This window comes from Astatotilapia calliptera, chromosome 16 (assembly GCF_964374335.1).
Source record: "Astatotilapia calliptera chromosome 16, fAstCal68.1, whole genome shotgun sequence".
In the NCBI taxonomy this organism is placed as follows: domain Eukaryota; kingdom Metazoa; phylum Chordata; class Actinopteri; order Cichliformes; family Cichlidae; genus Astatotilapia; species Astatotilapia calliptera.
In genome coordinates this window covers 7,243,032-7,249,173 of record NC_137437.1, presented here as the reverse complement: position 1 = coordinate 7,249,173, position 6,142 = coordinate 7,243,032, and the positions used below count along the sequence as shown (strand labels likewise).

Sequence of the window (6,142 nt, the reverse complement as noted above, 5' to 3'; positions counted from 1 at the left end):
AGAAAGAGAATATTTTCAACATATCTATCAGCATCTTAAAAATAAGGAGACTGTAACATGTGTGTTCCAAAACTGTGAATATAAAACCAATGTCTATGAGAACTTCAAAAGTCATGAATACAGAAAACACTCTGGTACAGTGAACACATTTAAGCCTGGAATAAGTTCTGTTGATGAATCTTGTGCCAGTGTTGCCAGTGATATTTCAGATGTGGAAATTATAGAGAGTGATGTAAATTTAAATTCTGCTTTTGGCAGTGGGTATTCTGAAAACTTAGAGAAGGATATTGAGCTTAAAATTGCTTCAGTGCTCCTTAAGTTGGAACACATCTTTCTTGTGTCTAATGCAGCTGTAGATGAGCTTTTGCAGGAGTTAAACTATTTGATTGGTTCTGTTTCTGTGGCGATTACCCAAAAGACTATTAGCCAAGTATTACAAGACAACGGATGCCAATTTGACCAGTCAGTTGTTGAAAAGCTAGCCAGTGTACTCTGTGAGACAAACCCTGTAAAAAAAGCAATTGGAGATAAAGGTCCACTTTCCAGTCCTTGGAGACGAAAAGCATACTATAAGAGCCACTTTAAAGTAGTGGAACCAGTGGAATATATACTTGACCGAAAAAATAACAAGTCATTCCAATATATTTCAATTTTAAAGTCTTTGCAGCATATTCTTGACTGCCAGACAATCTTGGATCAGGCTGTTAATTTGAATACTGTAGATAATCAGCCTCAAAAAACTTCTGTGCACTACAAAACTATCTTCGATGGTGACTTCTTCCATGAAAATGGACTGTTGTCCAAGCAGGAAAGCATTTCATTGATATTATACATTGATGAATTCGAAATATGTAATCCCCTTGGTACATCACGGGGGAAGCATAAAATTTGTGGATTGTACTGGGTTTTGGGTAATTTGCCACCAGGCTGTAATTCTGCTTTAACCTCAATCTATTTGGCTGCTTTAATCAAAAGTAATGATCTGAAGTGCTATGGGTATGAGAAAGTGTTAAAACCTGTAATTAATGATCTTGTAATTTTGGAACAGAATGGGATATTTCTGTCAAAGTTGGGCAGAACAGTAAAAGGCACTGTTCAGTGTGTTGTTGCCGACAACCTTGGTGCACACAGTATTGCTGGATTCTTTGAAAATTTCTCAGGGACATACGTATGTAGATTTTGCACTGCAGAAACATCAGAGTTCCAGACTATTGAAGTCAGAAGTGAAGTCTTTACTTTAAGAACAAAAGACATTCATGCAGATCATTTACGAATTATTGAGGAAAACAAATGGCCCAGTTATTATGGTGTGAAATCAAAGTGTATTTTGTCAAAGCACCTCTCACATTTTGATGTTACCACTGGGTTTCCACCTGATGTTGTACATGATCTTTTTGAGGGAATTGTTCCTTTTGAACTTGCGCTTTGCCTCAATTTGTTAATCAAAAAAAAGTATTTCACATTATGTACATTGAATGAAGCAATATCATCTTTCAACTTTAAGTGGGCTGACAAAACAAATCGACCTCATCCTGTGGCTCTCAGTTTTGCATCCAAAAAAAGTGTAGGAGGGAATGCACACGAGAACTGGAGTCTTACCAGATTTTTGCCTTTGTTCGTTGGCCAGAGTGTACCCTGTGAGGAGCCTGCTTGGCACATCTTAACAGACTTGAAGGACATTGTTGATCTTGTTGTCAGTCCTGTTCATACTGAGGACTCCATTGCATATCTTGGTTTTAAGATCTCCGAGCACAGAATCAAGTTTCAAGAGGTTTTCCCAGATGTTAATCTTAAACCAAAGCACCACTACTTGGAACATTATCCATACTTGATCCGTAAGTTTGGGCCACTGGTTGCACTATGGACTATGCGATTCGAAGCAAAGCATAGTTTTTTTTAAAAGAGTTGCAAGGAACATCAGATGCTTCAAAAATGTACTTCTTTCCCTTTCACAGAGACATCAGTATCAGATTGCATATCATTTGCATGCAATTAGCTTTGCCAAACCCCCACTGGAAGTAACAGATGTTTCCACTGTTCACATTGATGTTCTTAACAAGGACATCTCAAATGCACTGAGACAGAAGTCTCCAGATATGGACAATGTGTGCTTGGCTAAAAGTGTAGCATATAATGGACTAATCTACAAGTGTGGGAAGATCTTGATCCACGGCTCACTGGGAGGACTGCCAGAGTTTGGTGAAATCATCCAAATGGTGATACTGCAGGACAAACTAATCTTCATTCTGAAAAAGCTTAGCGGATGGTATATGGAACACTACAGAGCTTATGATCTCAAAACATCACCAAGCAAAGAAGTGGAACTTGTTGAGCCACAAGAACTGCATGATACCTACCCACTGGCAGACTACAAAATTAGAGGGATGCGTCTTGTCACCTTGAAAAGATATGTCCATGTTTAAAGGGTGAGGCCTCAAAATATGATAAAGTATTTTCTTAAGTGGGAAAACAAAACCCAGACCCATACAATACTAATGTGTTCTCAGAACATATTTATTTTATACTGCAAGCCAGAGTGGTGTGATGATGTCATTGGCAATTCATCAGTTATGTCATTTTTTTAATGCAGGTTGCTGGATTCCAGTCAGTGAATGCTAATCCTATGCTCTCCCCCCTTCTGCTTCTCTTCTCTTTTTCTTCTTTCCTCTCCTTGTTGTCTCCTATATTCTCCTCACCTCCTCTCCTTCTCTCTTCTCTTCAATGTCTCCCATATTCTCGCCATCTCTCTTCTCCTCCCCTCTCCTCTTCGGTTTGCCTTCTCTCCTCGCTGCCTCAGCTGATCTCCACCTCTCCTCTTCATTTTCTCCTCCCCTTTCCTCCTCTCTTTGCCTTCTCTCTTTTCCTCTAGTTTGACATTAAATTCTCCTAATTGGAAATGTCAGTGGTTTACATGTTGATCCTCACTAACTGTGCTTGTGCTTTGTTCTCAGACCACCATGGCTGGTTCAACACCTGCAAGACTGAAGGTGATTTTAGGAGAGAACAAAATTGAAAAGCTGACTCTTCTAAATGGCATCCCAGAGTCACTTGAAGACCTTCTCAGCACGATAAAGACTACCTTTTGGTTAAAAGGTAACTTCAGACTGCAATACATGGACCAAGACTTTGGCAATGACTTCTTCAATCTGAATTCTACCACCGAACTTCGGAATTTGGGGACAATCAAAGTGATCCACCAGCAAACAAATCCACCTTTGATCAGTGCCGATCAGTCCACTTCATCTCTGTCTCTTTCATTTGAGTCTGATGACGGTATTTCGGTGGCATCAAATGACACAATTATCCTCTCATCCCCTGAATCTATGTCATCTCGAACACAACAGTGGCCAGAAGACTTTGCAATTCCCCAATTTTCATATGACACAGAGCTACAGCTAGAGAGGGGGAATACTGAGTACCGTGTAAGCCAAAAAATGTTGACTTTAAGCGCCCGAATGCTGTCTGATATCCTGAAAAGAGTTGCAGAAGAAATTTACCGTTACAAGGCCTATCCAGAGGATGCACATTTCTGCGCAGCTGCAGAGGCCCTTATCAAAAAGCACCCATGTTTGAAAGAACCTGGATCATTCAATGGCTGCTACGGTTGGAAACAACGACTGAAGTACAAAATGGCAAACTACAGGACCAGGCTCAAATTACAGGGGTGTCCAGGGGTGTAAACTCACTGAAATCTAAAGCTACTACAGATGCTTTCCCTGCTAAAAAAGTGAAGAAGCCAAAACGTTCTGAAGCTAACTTTTATCCATCCTTTCCTACTGGTGAGACTCTGGACAGCATGGAAAAAGTGAGACTAGAACTTCTGACAGAGATCGGGATAAGGGACAATGAAAGGGTCATCGCAGACAAAATGGCTAACACGTTTGCCTACAGACGACATGAGGTGGTAAAGCAAGAACCAAGCATTCAGGAACTGAAGGACAGATGGCCTGCACTCTTCACACAGAAAGAGGTAAGAATGGAACTGAAGTGATCGAAGTCTGTATGCTTCAGGATTTATTGCAGTTAACTTTCATGAATCGGTCATATCTTGATGTGGTTGAGATTTTATAACACTGAACTTAATGAAAGAATTTACATTTTGAATTCCCATATATGTTATACTTTTTGGGATATAGACATTTTGGCATACAATCAGTTTCAGCATTTTGTTCCATAATACAATATCTACTGTCATTTGTGTTTTGTTTTTAGATAAATACAGAGTTCCAGAGGCTCATGGCTGTTCCTCTTGAGTGGAAGTTCATGGCCCAGTTAGACATGCACTCAAGTCAGCTGATCAAAGTCATACGTGCCAAAGGAGGAGCAACACGCCAAAAGATTGCGAACATCATGGACACATTGGACCAGGTAAATCTGTACCATCAAACAAGATACTTCGTAACTAAGAGGGCTGTCAAAATATATCTGAATCCTTCATAAAGACAATATGGGCAGGCCAATGCTAATCATGGCTTTCATATGCATGAATGTTTTTAGTGACTCAAAAAATACACCACTGAACTCATCCCCTTTTCTTTCTGTAATGAATCTCTGGGCTTGTGAATTACTGTTTTTAAATAAAGTACATGTAAGTTAAGCAATAAGAGTAAGGATGTCTGTCTTATGAAATTTAGAGTTTAAAATTAATCAACATTTGTTGTTCTAGACTGTGGACATTAATCATCGGAAAAAAAGTTAACTGTTAGAACAAACATAACACGTGAACCACAGTTGGATTGCTGACATGTATTTATTATCATGACCATATTGGACATTATGTAATTCCCAGCAACAACACATTACATATTGGATTGACTTTGTTTTAAGTAAGATGGGCTTACTTGATTATTCAAGTTCAAAGGAATAGTTTGACATGTTGGGAAATCTTATCTTTCTTGCTTACAATTTGATTAGAGTCAGATTGATACACCTCTCTCTGCTGTTTCTGGTGTGTGATGACACCCAGCCAAGAAATAGCCCAGCACATAACACATATTGGTACATCACCCAAACACTTAATCACAGTAAGAAGTGAGGCTAATGATGATTTGTGTTTGTGTCTTGTACACCTCTGTAGGACTGTGGAGCAGATGATGTTCAGAGGGACCTGGAGGAGGTCACCATGGCAGTGTATGTGATTCGGAAGGAGGGGGAGGGACTGCAGGAGCCACCTGAAGACATTGTCATTGTCATTGAGGGTGTGGAAGTGTTGCATGAACTAACTTCGGTTGCCTCAGCTTGTGCCCTGCTTCTAGGTTTGATCTATGCACTCAACCTAGCTTATCCAAAACCCTTTCGCTTCACTTTTGAAGTGCTCCAAAAAATCTTCATGCAGCTTGATCAGCACAAGATGTCCCCCAAAGTCCAAAATCTGTATATCAAACTACAAAGCTCCCAGTAATGGCACAGAACAATGACCAACAAATGGCCTTGTGCCATAATGCGAAGGAACAACTGTGTTTGGACATATAGCATGTAAAATATGTAGTCTATTTTGGATGTTGGGCCTTTTTTATGCTCCAAGAGACCTCAAACCCCAATTTAATGTGCTTTTATACATACTTTGTATGGTATTTTTATTTATTTTTTAATTTTTTTTCAGACATATTTGCCTTCGTTTCGTTTGCCTTCGTTTGATATTTGTGTAATACTGTGTTGCACTTTACACTTTGATGACAACTTTGTGGTCCTACTAAGCGTTACTTGCATTTTGTGCATATGTGTTTTAAAAAGGACAAATGTGTAATGTGTTTGACCAAAAGCTGTGTTGGTTGCCATAAAGGTAATACTTTATTACATTTATACAATAAAGCATTTAAAAAAAAAAAACATTGGATTTTGAATTTTTGAAAAATATTTTCAGCCAACTTAAAATTTGGATTTAAGCTTTATTAAACAAACTAAAATTTCATTTTAGAGTCACTACAAAAAGTAATTTACACTAAACCACATTATTAGGTTAGCAAAGAGCAATATTTTACTATTGGGTTATGCAAATTATTGGGTTGGAAAAACTGAAAACTTTAAGTTGAAATGTCTTCATTTTAAGTTGGATTAATGCAAAATGTTTATTTGACAACAATTTATTAAGTATATGTAACTTAAATCAGTTGTGTTAATCTAATGTATTAACTTCATTTCA

General features: G+C 38.5%; 1 long non-coding RNA gene across 1 annotated transcript; it reads left to right on the top strand.

Moving 5' to 3' along the window:
• Positions 1-1,900: 1,900 nt before the first annotated feature.
• LOC145421117 (uncharacterized) lies at positions 1,901-5,829 on the top strand. The gene is made up of 2 exons (XR_013902408.1): positions 1,901-3,970; positions 4,213-5,829. It is a non-coding gene; the product is annotated as an uncharacterized LOC145421117 (long non-coding RNA).
• The last annotated feature ends 313 nt before the right edge of the window (positions 5,830-6,142 follow it).